Here is a 19157-nt window from a genome sequence, read left to right as displayed (position 1 = left end):
AGAATCTTGACTATCCCCCAAAGGCCTGCATATTTAAAGCTGTTTGTTCCCTAGGGTGACTGTATTGGGAAATGGTGGAATCTTTGAAAAGGGGGATGTTATGGGATGACTTTGGGTCATTGGGAACATAGCCTCAAAAGTGATCCTGGGGCCTTGCCACCTTTTTCTCATTTTTTCTTCCTCATTATGAACCAAATGATTTTGTTTTACTATTTACACACATCATGGTAGGCTGCTTTACCACCAATTCAAAGAAAGAAGACCAACTGATCATGGTCTGGAACAAAAACCGTGACTCAACATATATCTTTTTCTTTATAATTTAATTATCTCAGGTAGTTCATAATGGTGAAGAGAAGTTAATTAAAACACATCTATTAGTCGTCATTTCCATACAATTTAAATTGTTACTAGTTCTAAATGTACCTAATTATTTTGAATGTGTCTTGTGCACTTTGAATATTATACATTGATATTGATATTTAAATCCTTTGAAAATGTTTATATATTTGTTTTATCCAAAAATTGATTCAGGCACAAAGGTCAGCTCACTCATTGTGAATGTAGTCTCATAGCTTCCATGGTGCTATGTGGATCTGTCCAGCACTTCCACCAGCCAGCCAGGTCAGAGACCTTGGCAGTGGTCTGCTTATTGGTTAAATTCTCTACATTTTCAATATGTGTTTAGGATCACTTTGTGATGAGCCTCTGAATTTTATACATTTTTTTATGGGATGACTCCAAAGCTACTTTCTTTTTCATGTTCCAAGTACTTTCTATTACTCAAGAGCTCCACTTGTTTCTTTTTAAGTTAGAAATCCAGGGCTTAGTTGACCTCATTCTGATTTGCATTTCTGTGATTTGTATCCTCTTCTGGGGACAAGCAGCTCAGACAAAGACAGAAAAGGGAAAAAAAAATTCATGAATCAGGAATAAATATTCCCCACCCTTAGAATTTAGTGCTAGTGGTTATGGAATTGCTTAGGGACTTAAAAAAAAACAATAAATAAGGAATAATAATATTTAAAATTATTTTTAAAACATCAAAAAGAACATGTAATTGGAAATTTTTGTACTCTGTCAGAATATTAATAATTCACACTCCTGTTCAAAAACCAGATATGAAGGGCAGCTCTTACAAGCCCTATATGTACCAGGAGATACTCCCGGGTTCAAGGATGTGCTGCATTCAGACTGATGATATCACAAGGGAAATAATGTCTAACTCACTGTAAGTCTGCAGGACTTCGTATTTTAGTCTTCTCCAATTCACCTACTACCATTTCCTTTTCAGCACCTTCACATGGCTTCTCCATGCATTCTATCCAGATTTGACGATTAAATTCAATGAGACAGAAAGGAATGTGTTAAATATTTTCCAGAAATAAAATAAATTTTTAAATGTACTATTTTTCATTATAAAACTAAGATAAAGAGCTATAAACAGATTGGATATATACAATGTGTTTTAAGATAATGACAGTACTGTTAAAACAAAGAATGTGGAAAATGTTTTGGACTTTCCTTTATTAAATATATGATTATATATATATATATATCTTATGTGTATATGTACACACATATATATATATATATATATATATATGCATAGATTTGTGTAAATCTTTTTACAGGAACAAGAGAAATTTTGCAATCTAACATGCTGCATGGTTGAATGTGAATTTCGTCATCATTTGACACAGGAAAATAATGTAAATAAAAATTTCTTAAAATCATAAGCTTTGCCACTTCCCTATGTAATTATGTGTTGCATTGTGAAAACAGTAAGAATGCTTTGAAAATCATTTTTAAAGGTACGGGAACAAATACTGACAGTTATCAGTATTTTGATATGGCTTCAGGTATAATATAAACAATTATCTAGCTTTAAATTTTTTTGAACAAAAAAATACACATAATTTAACAACTGACAGTAATTATATACATTGTTAGCAAGTGATGGTGACATCAATACAGAAGATAGACTATAATTTAGATCTCTTTTTCTAAATGAGTGATATCTACCATAATTACATAATAAAATATCCCTTTAAAAGATTATTTTTACTAACCCTAACAAACTAAAACAAAAGAAAGTAAAAATTTAAAAGAAACTATAATTACTTTTATTTATATCTAGGACACTATTGCATACTTCTCGCAAGATAATATGGTTCTAATCCTTCTAAAAAATCGTTCATCCTTGTAAGAAAATGTCAGATTCTTTCCAGATTTATCACTGTCATCTCACATCACTTATCTTATAAATGAATTCTCGCTCAGGATCTCTTTCAGAAAAGTACTTAAGAATTCGGATGGATATTATTTTGTGGGAAGAAAACCTGGTAAGCCCTGCTTTTTTAGTCTGAACTTTTTTCATTCCAAATGAAACATCTGTTGGATTCACTTTTTTCCAGGTGTTTGTAAAGCTGTGCAATTTTAAAATATCTTCACTATTTTGTTCAGTCCAATTTTTCAAGAGGGGAAAGATTCTAAGTGTGTTTAACACCAAGGTATTCAATGCCGGATAGTAAGTGCCTTAAAAATTTTTGGAAATGCTGGAGGAGTGAAAGTCAAGGGAGGAATGATACCAGAAGGACTGATTTAAATGATACATAACCCTTATTATCCACATGTAGAAAGCTGCAGCTGCTGTTGCTGCCATGATTTCTCTAGCCACTGTTCCTGTGGACTTCCAAATGAGGGTAAAAATCAGAAATATTGATTTCAGCAGGTCCAACTGCTTCTAAACACTTGTTTCTTGAAATCACTTGTTAGTAATATGTTTCCAACTTTTTGTGAGTTCCTCTGTTGAACCAAAACTTTCCTTATTCTAGAGCCTTGATATAAAGTAATCCAGAAAATATAATATTTAGTTTCCCATTCCTAGTTTTATAGGACAGGAAAAAGAAGACCTTGGAAATTAATGTAAAACATTAATCAGCATATCCAATACACATGAGATCTTTATACTTCTAGAGATGTCTATTGATTTATCTCTTTTTATCCTTACAAATTAATTCAGTTCCCAACCACTGTGTAATTTATTTTTGTTAGTAAGCTCATTTTGTACCATGACTGTTGACAATATAGCATATTATACTAAATGTGGGAACTCTGATTTTGTTATATAATATCAGATATTGTATGTCTTTCACTAAGAGAAATATATTCAACTACACAAGCAAGAAAATGCTTATGGAATTATAAACATTTTTTAAAAAGTTGCTTATTGTATAAAATGATCAAAAAATAAGGGGATGTGAATTTTTTGGATGGCAACTGGAGTGTTATGGTGTGGATGTGAAATGTCCCCCAAATCTCAGGTGTGAGATAATTCAAGAAGGTTTAGAGGAAAAATGAGTAGGTTGTATGAGTCTCAACCCAATCAATGAATTAATCCCCTGATAGGGATTAACTGAGAGGTCATTGAAGTGGGAAGGTGAGGCTGGAGGAGGTGGGATTTGGGGGCTTGGCTTTGGGGTATCTGGAGAGTGAAGTCTCTCTCTGCTTCCTGATCATTACAGAGCTGCTTCTCTCTGCACACTCTTCTGCCATGATGTTCAGCCTCACCTTGAGACCTGAGGAATGAACCTGGTGTCTACAGATTGTAGATTGAGACCTCTGAAATGGTAAGACCCCAAATAAGCTTTTCCTCCTCTACAGGATTTGGTCAGGTTTTAAGTCACAGCAGTGAAAAAGCTGATTGAAATGTTGAGATTAAAAATATTATTTCAAACTTAGGAATTGTGAAACAACCTAAAAATCAAAAGATTTAGGATCTTTATCAAGCAGGTTGGATAATTTTAATTTATGTTGTTTTAAATTAATTTGAACCACTGCATTATTTTTAAATAAACAGGAAAGAAAAAAATGACTATATTTAATTTACTAAGTAAGTATGACTTATATGTAATATAGAGTATGGCAAAGACTGATTTTATATATAAATTTCTATGGTACAGCTAATAGGACAAACCTGTTTTATTTTTTAATCCAAATTATGGTAATACTTTAACCTTTAACTTCACTATATCCAAACTGTTTGAAAATATTTGTTTAGATCTTACTCCAAGATCAAATATGTTATTAATATAGATGAGGTCAACTCATAATTCATATAAAAAGAAATTTGGCAAAGAATTTTGTGGTACATTTTCTAATTTGACAATCACATGTACATTTTTAAGCAAGTAAACAGTAATTATTGGGTTGGTTTGATATAATTCAGAAGTTTTGAGATTTGCTTAATCCTACCCAGGGAAAAGGTGAAAATTCAAAGTCTGCTGATTTTTTAACCCATTGTAACCTTCAAAAGACTATCAGATTCAGTAAGATATTGTCTTTCTGAAATGTAGTCTAATATTTGAATTGACATGCTCCATGTATTTTGTGAATTATGTAACTTCCAGTGCAAGCTTAATAATTTTTTTATTACAAACTATGTAAATAGGTTGGACAGTTGAATTTAATTTGGCTTATTAACAAATGGAGTATAGGTTATTATTAACTGTACTATTAACTCAAAACCCTGTGGAGTATGGTATCAGACTACACACACATATTTTCTCAAATCCATACACACATACACACACACACACACACACACACACACACACACACAGACATCCCTCAAAGTGTCTTCAAAATGATTTCCCTGAGAAAAAGATGTCCCAGTGTATGAAGTAAAGAGTAGAAACTATATAGAAGAGAGTGGGTTTGTGGGGGGATAACCATTTAATAGACTTGAGTGAAAAGAAAACAAGTGAGAAGAAAACGAGAAACACAATGAATGAAAGAACAGTTGTAATACTAGAACCTGCAGGTCTCCTGCTATTGTTCCTGTCCCTTTAGGGTGGCATGGAATGGGAAGTCTTTGGGATGCCTTAGAACAAGACATGATTCATGGTTATGTGGAATAAGTGAGAGACCACAGAAAAAGTTAACATGGAATGGAAGGAGGTGTAGTGACAATTGCAAGGTTCTTTCTTGAGGGTGGTTGGGATAAAAAAGATGAACTGTGGCATATGACCAGACACTGTTTCCTCCAGAGCATACCCTATTTTTTTTGTTTGCTTGTTTTTTAATTGAACAATTCACCTTCAGGTAGCATTTTGCTTAACAGTGTGTGCAGTTTCACATACCAGTGGGAGGAAAAGAATACTCTGAAGTGAATAATTGTGTCTATATCTTTTTCAATAGGCTTCAATTACAAGGGAAAAGGAGACAGGAGTGAGGAGAGAGGAAGAGAGAGAAGGGAAGGAGAGAGGAAAGAATGGGAGGGAAGGAGAGGGGAGGGGAAAGGAGAGAGAAAGAGAGAAAGAATTCATCTATTTATCTTCTCCATTATTCTCTAGTTTTTCTTACATTATCCTGAGGTACAAGGCTGTTAGTTCTGGTAATTTTTTTGAACAGGAGTTTGTCAAAAACATTAAGTTATCAAGAATCATAAATTGACCCTCTGGACACACATTGTTATTACATCTCATGTTCTTTTTTTTTTTCTTCTCATTGATTTCATTTCAAATACTGAAGCATTAATTATTCTTATATTTAGCTGGTAAATATCTACCATGTTGTCTGCATCTCAACTCAGTGGAAACTGAATTGAAAAACAAGGTGAGCAAGCAAATAGTGAATTTTTCTTTGTAATTATTCTTGCATAGAAAATTATTCTAATAAAATTGTCCATTTATGTTTTACTCTAGAATGATCACAGGAGAATACATGCCAAAAGCCTACCTAGATACAAAATTCCATGATCTCCCTGGCTCCTGCAGGTCTAATTCTTCTTAGAACATACACTCATCTTAAATAGACTTAAGCTGTAAAGGTTACTTTTGTTCTATTTTTTTGTTCATTTGCCCTGTACAGATATAAAACATTATTCAATATGCAATTGTGAATTATCCTTTGATTTACTTCTGATTTCAATCTTCCGCTGGTGCATTTCATGCACAGTAGTCACAAAATATTTCATACACTAATTACATTTTGATGTGCATTAATCTGAGCACAGTTATAATGATCACAACTATATGAAAATTGCCAACTTTCGTTGAAAATATTCTATGAAAATTTCTGCTCTTACTCTGTTTGTATATATGTTCATAGAAGCACAAATGAGCACTTAGAGTAGATTAGACAGAGTGGCATAAGCTCAAAGATAGGCAACAGACCAACATTACCAATAGGACCCAGAAATAGACCTACTCTTATATAGGCACTTGGTTTATGACAAAATTCTCAATCTAATAAAGAGGACTTGCAACTACTGGATATATGGAAAACAAGTAAATACTGAGCCCCTCTTCACATTACACACTAAAGTTAGTACCAGATGGACTGCAAATATAAGATTAATATTAATATTAAATAAAAATACTCTTAAAATATAGAAGCAGGGCTGTTTTTTTTTTTTAGTACCAGGGATTGAACTCAGGAACATTTGACCACTGTGCCACATCCCCAGCCCTGTTTTATATTTTATTTAGAGACAGGATCTCACTGAGTTGCTTAACACCTCACTTTTGCTGAGGCTGGCTTTGAACTCAAGATCCTCCTGTCTCAGCTTCCCTAGCTACTGGGATTATAGGCACACACTACTGTGTCCAGCTAGAAGGACATTTTAATCTTGAAAAGGAAATAATTTTTTAAAAGGTCACTGTAATTACTAACCAAAAGAAAAAATAATTAAATTAGATTTTAAAAGGCAAAAATTATTTAGAATCACCATGTGACACAGCTATTCCACTCCTTGGTATATATCCTAAAGAACTACAAATAGTATATCATAGTGATACGAGCACATCAATGTTTATAGCAGCACAAATCACAATAGCCAAGTTATGGAAGCATTTCAGGTACCTGTCAAAATATGAATGGATAAAGAAAATGTGGTGTGTATACACAACGGAGTTTTACTCAGCAATAAAGCACAATGAAATCATGGCATTTATTGGTAAATGGAAGAAACTGGAGAATATCATGCTAAGTGAAATGAACCAGAGTCTAAAAGTCAAAGGTTGAATGTTTTCTCTCATATGTGAAAGTTACAACAAAATAAGAGGGGGAGGATAGTAAATGAAGATAGAGAAGAGATCAGTACAGTAGATAGAGGAAGGAGATGGAAGGGGAGGAAGGAAGGATGGGAAGACGGAGGAACTGCAGAATTAAATTGACGAAGCTACACTATGTGTGCACATGAAAACACCACTGTGTGTTCTATCTTTATGTATGTCCATAAAGCAAAAATTAAAAAAAAACCAATAAATTATAGAAGGAAGAACAGTAGAGAAAGGGGAACAGGGGAAATGAGGAGAAGAGGGAAATTGAAAGTACTTGGTTACTACAATAGAGCAAATCGTATTCCATGCAAGTATGATTATGTCAGAGTGAACCCTACTTTTGCGTATGATTATAATGCACTAATAAAAATAAGTGAAAATGGGATGGGATTGTGGCTGTGGTAGAGTGCTTGCCTACTGCATGCAAGGTACATGCATGCAAGGTACTGGGTTTGATCCTCAACACCACATAGAAAAAAATAAATAAAATAAAGGTATTTTGTCCAATTAAACTAAGAAAAAAAATTAAATAGTGAAAATGAAGAACCAGAGTAGAATAAAATATTACCAATCATCATATACAAGATTAGTGTTCAGAATATAAGCCGAATACCTAAAAAACAGTACAAGAAGACAAACTAACAAGAGGAAAAAAATTGCAATTGTATTTTTCAAAAAGAACCAATGACCTATGAGTACATAAAAAGGTCTTTGCTAATCTTTAAGAAAATGTAAATTGATCCCATTAGACAACTATGATAATTTAAAAAAATGTATACAAGTATAAAGAACGACTAGCCCCCCCCATCCATTTCTGATGGCTGTAAATTGGTATATAAACTGGGGACAATATTTGGTGTATATGCTTATACAAAACATATACTTATTTTATGGCCTTATAATTCCATTCCAATAGATGTTTTCAAAAGAAACAGAACACTACTAAATTGCTTAATGACTATAAGATACATACATGATGAAAGTAAATGACTGTGTCTTCATTTTTTCTGGAATAATATATAGAAAGTAGATTAAGCAGAATATAATTAAATGGTTCTAGATGGAAAAATCCAATGAGCATAGTATGGATAATAATAAAACAATTACAAAATTCTATGTGCAGTAAGATAACGTTTTTAAAATTTTTATTCATATTCAAAAACAAGATGTGGCATTTGAAAGTCAGGTTAGGAATCACTTTTAATTGTGGGGTCTGGGTGACTAGAAGAAAATTCCACACGGACCTTGGAGTTTGGGCAACATCCTGCTTCTTACTGCTGATGATAGTTATATGAGTCTGTTTAATTTGTTAAAGCTCATCAATTTATGTGTATATGATTTGACTTTTTGCACTAGAATATATCAATAACATTTTTTAAAGAAATGTAAATATTAGTGTCTTTTAGTACAAATTTACTCTCCAGTTAAGGGCAGCTCTTTTTGCTTCACTGTTGTTTAATTTACATCTACTTCACAAATGTGTCCTAGCGGTCAGGTTCTTTCTGACATCTCGTTTTTAGCCTGTACTAGAAACCAAAATGAATACAGATGGCTTCTATCACTCAAGATAATTCCCACTGAATTAAATCCTTCATTTATTTTTTCTGACAAGGAGTTGACAGGATGGAGTAGTTTTCTGATCCATATTTCCAGTTCCATAGTTGTCAAACAATTCCATGGTACTTATTTTATTCATTTATAAAACATTAAAGAATTATAAATCAAAAACATTAATAAATTGTTATGGAAGATAACAGACTGTGTGTGTGTGTGTGTTTGTGTGTGTATATGTATGTGCATGTGTGTTTGTATGTAGCACTGCGGATTGAACGCAGGACCTAGTACACGGCAGGCATATTTTCTACCACAGAGTTATACTCCTGGTTGAATAACAGATTTTTGAGATACTGAAAAGAAGGCTTTTCTTCTACTTACACATTCAAATGTTAAGTGTGTATATACCACAATTTGTGAAATCTATTCTCCTAACCAAGCATGAACAAAGACTATTAATTCTGACATGTACCTTTATGTCATATTCTTTAGCAAAACATTTCTAAGGACTGTGTATTCACGTTTTTCAGATATTGATGGTTTAAACTGAGAACTTTCAATTAAATAAAGAAATATGTCTTCAGACTGTCTTTTAAAAAGTGATCTCTTCTTTTATTGCACATTGTCTGTGGTTTAATGGAGGATAGAACCCACATTTATTTCTTTATAAGCTAGTAAATATTGTAAATATTCTTCATATTCTTTAGGTTGCTTTTAAATCACATGGCCCTTAATGTCAGTAAGCATGTAAGTAAGTAAAGTAGGCTGACATCCAATTAACATGAGCTTTTACAGGTTTAACGAGCAGTGATAAATTTAAATCCTTTCTTAGGCACTTTTAAAGATAGCATAATAAGAAGTAGAATGGACTAGAGGGAATGTTGCTCCATTGATTCATAATAAATTTTTTCTAAATTATTTGTTTTCAGACAGAAGGAATTTGTTTTGCAATGAAACCCATAGGTTATTTAAACATTTCTATCTACTGTAAACCCAAATAATAAAATACAAATCCTTATACTATATAAGAAAATCATAGGGTCTATGCTTGGGATTGCCATTTTATGTATTTTATTTTTAGGCATTCAATTTGCAGCTGTTTCTTGTCTTCTTTATTATTTTACTGCCAGTATGCAGACTGTTCCATGTTGCCAAGAGATTTTATATCAGAGATTTTAATAAAATGTAACATTAAAGTTTTAATTAGCAAGCAAAACTTTTGCATACAAATTTACAATCTCAAAGTCTGTCTCTATTAAAAATGTGTTTGTAAAATATAACATACAGGCATTTTTGCTCCTATGATTTGACATAATCATTGAAAGTGATTCCAATATAATAGTAATTCAGCTTTTATGTCAAAATGTAACATTTTGAAATAATAGTCAATCACACTAATTCCAAAGAAGTGATTCTAAAAAGTCATGTAGCATATATCTGATTGTAGCATGACTAAAGTTTTCATGAATAATGTATATGATATGATTGTGATAATATTTTCAGAGATTTCTCTTGAAGAATTGAATTTTAATCATTTTTATTATGCATATCATTTTAAAAATGCATCTTGCACACATATTACAAGAAAAATATAATTCCTTGATTTTTCCAGCTTCATGGAGATATAATTGACAAATAATTGAATATATTTACCCTGTAAAACGTGATGCTTACATATATATATATATTTACACATAAATATATATATCTGAAATCACTACAGTAAACCAACTAGTTAACCTTGCATAGTTATCTTTGTATGTGTACAGTGAAAGCATTTAAGATTCGCTTTAACAAATTTCAAGTATACAATGACTATGTTAACCAGTCACCATAGTCCTCAGAACATATTCATCTTATGACTCAACATTTTGTGTTTTGTACTTTTTGACCAACATCTTCCCATTATTCTGCTTGAATGAGTTCAACCCTCACATTGGTGAAAGCATGTGGAATTTGTTTTTCTCTATCTGATTTAATTCACTTAGCATATTGCCCTTGAGTTTCATCTTTGTTGTTGTAAATGGAATGATTTCCTTTTTATGAATGAATAACATTATATATAGACCACGATTTTTGTTTCAAAATATACAAAGAAAATTCGTGAACATTTGATGGTTTTATGAAAGCTATATGTGTTTCACAGTTATGGGAAACTTCACAGTTATGCTAAAAACACATTCCTAAAAGGCCAACTATATTTTCTAAACTTCTTGTAATGAATATTCTAATTTCCAAAAACACTAGGGCAAAAAAAAATAGGATCTTTTCATGTAAACCTACTTCATGTTTATTTAATCCAACAAATTCAGACTTGGTAAATAGTGTGCTGCAAGATTGTTTACTCATAAAGCCTTTGTTCAAATGCACAAGCATTTCACTTACAGGCACTTTGGAACAATCGGAATATAGCTAAGTTGAGTATGAGTGGTGTCTTGTTCTTCATTTCTTATGTCATTGCCTTGAAAGATGCTGATGTGCATTACATGTTTTAATAAGTGGAAAAAACAATACTTCAACTTATGTTTTATATATGGAAAAATTAAATATGTATAAATTATAATTCTGAATCAAAAATACAACACTTATACAATGAAATATAGAGGATTATCTCAATGACCTTGGAGTAGGGAAATGATGCCTAAAAATACAAAAAGTATTATAACTAAAAGAAAATAATAACTAAATTGAATTTCATTAAATTAAGAATTTCTGTCCAGCCAAGCATGGTGGTGCACACCTGCAATTCTAGTCGCTCAGGAGGCTGAGACAGGAGAGTCTGAAGTTCAAAGCCAGCCTCAGCCAAAGTGAGACACGAAGCAACTCAGTGAGACCCTGTCTTAAAAAAAAAATACAAAATAGAACTGGAGATGTGGCTCAGTGGTCGAGTGAACCTGAGTTCAATCCCCAGTACCCAAAAAGATTAATAATAATAATTTCTGTCTATCAAAAGATATATGGTGTGAATAAGTAGAAGATTATGGAAAAATGGAGAAGCTTCCAGATGTAAAGGTAGATACAGATGTGGGCATACATACATATAGATAAATAGATAGATAGATAGATAGATAGATAGATAGATAGATAGATTTATCCAGAACTTGTATATTATATGCAGAATGTATGAAGACTGCCTAAAAATCTTTTTAAATTTAATTAGTGTTTATTTTAGTACATTATAGTTATACACATCAGTCAGGATCACTTTGACACATTCATAAATGCATATAAAATAGTTTTCTCCATCTCAATCCTTAGTACTATCCCTTTCCCTCCCCTCCTCCCTTCCCTGATCTCATTCCTTTATTTTAATAGTTTTTCTTTTATTTATTTATTTATTTTAATTGATGCATTATAGTTATATATAAAATTAGAATGTGTGGTGGCATATTCATACATGCATCTAGCATAATTTGGTCAACTTCATTGATCAAAAGCATACACTCTAATTTAAAATTGGAAAGACATTTAATATGAAAACAGCAACCTTGTCGATTTAAAAGCCATCCGTTGGTGGCTATTTCAACACTCTCAGCTCGGCTGTAGATTTCTCCTGCAAAACAATTTCACATAATACCAATATCATGAAAGGCCAGTCTGTGACAACAGTGCAGTGACACAAAGCAAGACCCTTCAAAATCATGTCCCAGCACAGAGAGAAACAATAAAATAGTTCAAACCACAAACTTGACAAATAATCTCCTCTCCCAGCTACCATGAATGCCTGCTGATATTATGCCAATTAGAGGTTTAGCCACACTTCATCCTTCCCATCTCTTGGATAGAATTTTTTTTTTCATACTAAAGTATTCCTGCTTTCTGATAAAACCTAACCAAAACACACCTTGTTTTCTTCAACAGAAACAAATGAAAGTTCACAACTTTTTGTGACCTTTCCTCATAGTCTTCTATTGAGAAGTCTTGTGATTTCCCATGGTGTACCAACCCCCCCCCCAACCCCACTGCAGCAAGTAAAAGTCCCAATTATAGTTCATGGCAGATGTTTTCCTAGTGACCTGCAGCTCGTGGGAATCAAAAACAAACAAGTCATTCAAAAAGAATAAGAATATGAAAGTAAGTGTAAGAACACATCCTAAATAATGTGGTAGAGCAGGGAAATTAAAATACAACTAAAATGATAGTATCTAAATTTTAGAAGATCAAGAGTACTGAAATTTTGCACATTAGTGGTATAAGTGAAATATGATGCATTTTAATAGTTTTAAAGACAATGTACAACAAACAAAATATACATCAGGGCTGGGTGCAGTGGTGTACGCCTTTAATCCCAGTGGCTTCGAAGACTGAGACAAGAGGATTATGAGATCAAAGCCAGCCTCAGCAACTTAGCAAGGCACTAAGCAACTCAGTGGGACCTTGTCTCTAAATAAAATGCAAAATAGGACTGGTGATATGGCTCAGTGGCTGAGTTCCCTTGAGTTCAATTCCTAGTACCAAAAACAAATAAAAAAATAATAAAATAAAAAGGGCTGAGAATATAGCTCAGTGATGGAGTGCACCTGGGTTCAATTTCCAGTACAGAATATATATATATATATATATATATATGAATATATATATATGAATACAAATATATATGAATATCAATTTGTGAGATTTTACCAATGTATCTGCCTTTGAAATTATGGTCAAATTCAAATTTGATCCCTTGTGCTTTTTTGTCTTGCCTCTCTTCCTCTCATTCCGGCTTCTTAGACTCCAACACCCACTATGATATATATAATACTATCCATTAGTTTGAATTTCCTAAAATGCTATATAAATGGAACCATACGGTGTTGACATTTATGTTCCAGTTTCTTTCAATTAGTATTGCTATTTTGAAATTTATCAATAGTGTGTGTATCAGTTCAACACTTTTCACTGCTGACTGAAAATGTACTTGAGTGTGCCCAATTTGGAGCTATAACAAAGAAAGCTTGCTATGAACATTTATGTGAAAGCTTTTCATGGACAACAGTTTCCATCTATTGACCTAAGGAACGAGTGTCTGGATCATAATGTAGACATATATTTAATGTTTAATAAGACATTTCTCATTTTCCAAAGTTGTACCATGTTCACTTCCTCATACTAGTTTATCTGAATTGTGATTGCTCATTATTTTTATAAATACTTGGTATAGTAATTTCATTTTCACCATTGTAATAGATGTATAGCGATGCCATTATTTATTTCAATTACATTTCCCTAAAAACTAATGAACCTGACATATCTTTATGTGCTCATTTTCACCCATCTATCTTCTCTGGTGAATCATTTGTTGAAAACAAGAAACAGCCCCATAATTAATCTATGGAAGAATGAAAAATAATTAGCAGCACATCATTTCAATAGAAAATGGGACAGTAATAGAAGGGACCACTAATACACACAACACTATAGACATTTCTCCAAGACGTTATGTTGAACAACAAACACAAAGAAGAGGATACTTAGTGATTCCATTCTGTGAAGCTCAAGAAGAGAAAAAAGTGAGCTGCAGTGACAGAAGGCAGACAAACCCCTCAGGGAAGGTTTTTGAAATGTTTGAGACAGGGTGTGGTTTAGTCAGCCTTTTACTTTGCGATCAAAACACCTCAAAAGAATAACTTAAAGGAAGAGAAGTTTATTTGGGGATCACAGTTTCAGAATTCGGAGTCCATCGATGGCTGACCCCATTGCTCTGGACCCAAAATGGGGCAGAACATCATGGCAGAAGGACTTGGTGGAGGAAAGCTGCTTAGTTCATGGTGAAGGCAGGAAGCAGAGAGAGAGGGGAAGGGGCCATGGGGTAGATGCACCCTTCCAGGGTATACCCTCATTGACCCACCTCACCCAGTTATTCCCCACCTGCTTACAGTTACCACCCAGGCAGTCCATTAAAACTCAGATGGACTGATTAGATTATAGCTCTTGGAATCTAATCATTTTCACCTCTGAATTTTCCTGCACTAGCACAGAAGCATTTGGAGGATACCTCATATCCAAACCATAACAGGGGGTTATAAAATATTATATATCATGGTTTGAGCAGCATGCATGAGTAAATAGTGAAAATTCATTAGACTACAAACAAGAGATTGTTGAACTCTGCTGAAAGCAAGATATAGCTCAATTTTTAAAAGATTTTACTTTAGGAAATATTCATATTTGATCCAACAAGTCAAAATAAGGTTTTACTTGGCTATTTATTAGTGAATCACTAGTGCTGAAGTAATATACTCTCTCTGTTTTATCTGATACCAAAACATAAAAAAATAATGATATTTTAAATATAATAGGATACACTAATTAATATAAATTACATTTTATATTTTATTTCCATAAATAACTTTTTAGACTTTACATTTGTATCTCTGGGGTGTAGATAAAACAAATCAGAATAGAAGCTTTCAGGTTTGTATGGCTGTTGAAGCATTACCTTTTTACTTGCTCACAGTTTTCACTTGTCTGATAACTGTTATCCCAGAATACTTGTCACATTCTTGATTACTATATATGACAGTGCACTGCCTATGTGCAATGATTTTAAGGAGACAGGGACATAAACACTCAAAGACTTTCAAACGTGTCAGTCAACTGTTGTGGGGAATTTGAAGCTAAATTCAATCACTGCCAAGTGTCTGTGTGGCTGTTGTGTTTCACGTTTATATCTGCACTTGATAAATGTGGTACATACATATGTAAGACAAAGATAAATGCATTATGATATGGATACGAACGTATTCATTCCAAATAAAATAAAAGCTTTATTTTCCATACCCAGAGCTTAAGGAATTCTTGTTTATTGATTTCCCTCCACATGCTTCCAAAGTTCAAAATGAATTATTTATTGTTATGCTTGAAATCCTTGAATAGCAATCCATGCCTATCATTTCTCAGAGTTCTTGTACTTGAATAGATACACCATGTCAACTCAGACTCTTTCTTATCACTCCTATCCCCCCGGCTTATAACCTCAACTACAAATTTACCTACAAGTTTCTAAGTTTAAAAGTACAATTTTGCTTGTCTTTTCCCTCACATATTTTTTGACAATTTAAAATGTTTTTATAGACTTTGCTACTGTTTATCACAGAGTATACCAGATTGATTTTCCCCTTTAATGGATCAGCATTTCTTATTATACTCTACACTACACAGTGGGATTGACTGCATTCCAGGAAGCTCATTTTAGTTCTATTTCATATGTAAGTTGATTTGAGTCCTTGAGACAATTCATGGTATTAATAGAAGTCACACTTTAACAAAGAAGTCATGTTAATGAATGGAAAGCTACATAATCATCACAATTATGTGGTACCTTATATGAATGCAACATTTAATCAAAGGCAAAACTATGATCTTAAATTTCTTCCACTACCTATATGTTTGCTTGTTTCTTGATGTTCTGATTTTTATAAAACACATTCAAGATACAAATTTATATCACTTTCTGATTTAGGTACTAGAAAGTACTTTTAAAGGGTTTTTTTCTCCAAAGAATTCCAGCTTTGTTTTGCAGTTGTTTATTTGAGGAGAGAGAATTATTTTGCTTTATATTAAACAGAAACAAAGTTTGAATTGAACAGCATTCTGTTATCATTACATTAATTCATTCTGGAAAATGTTCTAGTCAGAGCTGAGCTGTATAGTAAAAAATGTAAAAAAAAAAAAAAAGAAAAAGAGTACCTATTATTGTTTCCCTATTTTATTTCTATATTTTGTTTAATTTGAATGATAAAAGAAACATGCCTCTAGTTAATTTGAAAAAAAAATTAGATACATTAAAATGTAGAAAGAGGTGATCCCAAGAAGGTCCATTTGCCATTTTTGGTACTGTTAAAATACTTATCTTCCTTTATCAGAGTTGACCATCTTTGTCTTTGAATATTATCTTTAATTATTTTAAATGTGTTGGGTTAAAAATTTCAAATTCATATGTCACTACCCCATGTGGAGTTGATTTTTCTGCCTTCTAGAAGTTGGACTTCCTGCATTATCTTTGAATTTGGTAGGGTTAATGCTGTGTCACCTTCTGCCCCAGGTTGTAAGATAATAGGCAGTCTCTGTTCACTTCCATGGAATGCTACTCTTGGGATATTCTGTATAATGCCAGTGGAAGTTTGCTGGCTGACAGCTCCTGTTGAGCTCCAAGCCAACAGTAATCCATCTTGGGCAACCAAGTCTTTGGATGTCTCCAAACTCAGATACCATCTCAGAAACAAAAGATGCCTTGTAAGAACCTTCCAACTAACCTCAGTCATTTCATAGTACTAGAAGAAATAAAAACAAATGTCATTTTAGGCCACTGAATTCTGAGTTTGTTTTGCTTTTTTTTTTCTTTTTCACATGCTACAAAAATCTGTCCTGTCACAGTTCAGTTAAAAGTAGATCATAAAGCAGAAGAGTTTTTCTATTATATAGTTGGCTTTCCTTCATTAATATATTTTCTAGGGCTATCGACCAGTTTTAAGTAATAAATGCTGGGTGTTTCTTGTAATTAGCTTTTGTAATCTTTTCTCAGTTCGAATCTATTCTTTGTCCATTTCATCCTTATGTGTAGTTTAATGATTATCCATATGGTGATCAAACCTACAATCCCTGCAAAGTCCATATTTAAATGCCTAACTGCTTACTTGATCTAATTACATTTAAAAAACACTTAATTAATCAATATTGCTATCAAAATATTTTCAAAAGTTGTAGTAATTTCTAAAACTGGATTTTTTTTATCCTAGTCTTTGCCAAATCATTGTTTCCACCATATATCCAGTAAGGAAAGTCAGAAAATAGAAGGCATATCTATGAGTTCCTACCCGCACACTCTGCCAGCCATCCAGCACCTAATAAACATTACTAAGGTTACCTTAGTTTCTGAATGTGTCCTCACTCTACTATCCCCTACCCCAGGACAAGTTACCTTTGCAATGCACCATTGCAGTAGTCTCCCAAATAGTCTTTCCAAGTCCACTCTTACATTACTTGAAAATCTCCCTGCTACACTCAGGGTGATCATTTTAAGGAACAGATCACTTTAAGAATTGTGTAAACAATAACAACATACCATATTTTCCTAAAGTAAAAGCAAAGATTCTGAATGTTCTCATCACAAAGAAATGGTAAATGTTTGATGATATAGATAAGTTTGTCCTGATTTTATCTATGCTATATACACATGTATTGTAACTTCACATGCAACCCCATAAACATGGGTAATAATTATGTGTCAGTTCAAATAATAAAAGCATTATAACCAATGTAAGCATATTTGTGAGTCTGTTTCTATATTTTACACTTTGTTTCATGGTTCTGTTTCTATCACTCTCCAATACCACACTGTTTTGATGACTGTAGCTTTTTACTAATCTTAGTACATTCTTTTTCTTTAAGATGGTTTTTGCTCTTTTAGGACTTGTGCTGTTCCATATAAATTTTAGAATAAACCTGTGTATGTTAAAATTATTATAAAATGCAGGCCAATGTTTGTATTAAATTTACAGATTATTTTTTGAAATTTAACAATTTTACTATGCTGGTTTTTTAATCCATGAATGCAGTGCTTCTCTTAATGTATTTAGAATTTCTTTGATTTCTTTCATCAGTATTTTGCAAACTTCAGAGTGTAGATTGTGTGTGTATATGTGTGTAGTCTCTTTAGTGTATGCCTAAATATTTAATTTTCTTAAGAATATTTCTATAAGGTTTTATTTTTTGGTTTCTACATTATTGATTTTAGTATATAGAGTGGCTTTTTATGTGATCTTGTATCCTGCAAACTTGATCATTTTACTTATTAGTTCTCAGAATTATTTTGTGGATTCTTTGCCATACTTTGTGTAGGCAATTATGTCATTTGCAAATAGGAACAGTTTCATTCTTTCTTTTCAAACCTCATGCCATGTTTCTCCTGTCTATTATAGTGAGTGGAATTTGTAGTATCATATTGAGTAGATGTGGTGAGAATAGTAACAAATTACAGAGTTCATTAACTTGTCCACTATCAAGATGATAATTACTGTAGAATTGTACAGATGTTCCACATAAAGTTGAAGTAATTCTCTATTCCTAATGTGCTTAAGTGTTTCTAAAAATAACTTGTTGATGTGACATTCTTTCAAATGTTTCTTATGCATCAATTGATGAACAAATGTTTTTATTCTTCAGCATCTTGAGATGGTGGATTAAAGCAATGGATTTAGAACACAAAACCAGCCTTGTATCCCTGTAATATAACACACTCCTTCAAGATATATAATTCTTTTGTATACTTTGATTTTAACTTGTCAAACTTTTGTTGAGGAGTTGCGTCGAAATTCATTAAAGATATTATTCTGTAGTTTTTATTTATTTATTTATTTGTTTAATTTGCACAATATCTGACTTATTTTGGTATCTGCTTAAAATTGGCTTCATACATTAAATTGTGATTGTGTCTTGCTCTTTCCAAAGAGATGGCATGAAATTAGTGTTAGTTCTTCTTTAAATGTTTCATGGAAATTTCCATGAAAAATCTAGGTCTGGAAATTTTTAATTGCAAATTAAATTTTCTTA

Source organism: Ictidomys tridecemlineatus, chromosome 14 (assembly GCF_052094955.1).
Source record: "Ictidomys tridecemlineatus isolate mIctTri1 chromosome 14, mIctTri1.hap1, whole genome shotgun sequence".
In the NCBI taxonomy this organism is placed as follows: domain Eukaryota; kingdom Metazoa; phylum Chordata; class Mammalia; order Rodentia; family Sciuridae; genus Ictidomys; species Ictidomys tridecemlineatus.
Note: the sequence above shows the minus strand (reverse complement) of the source record.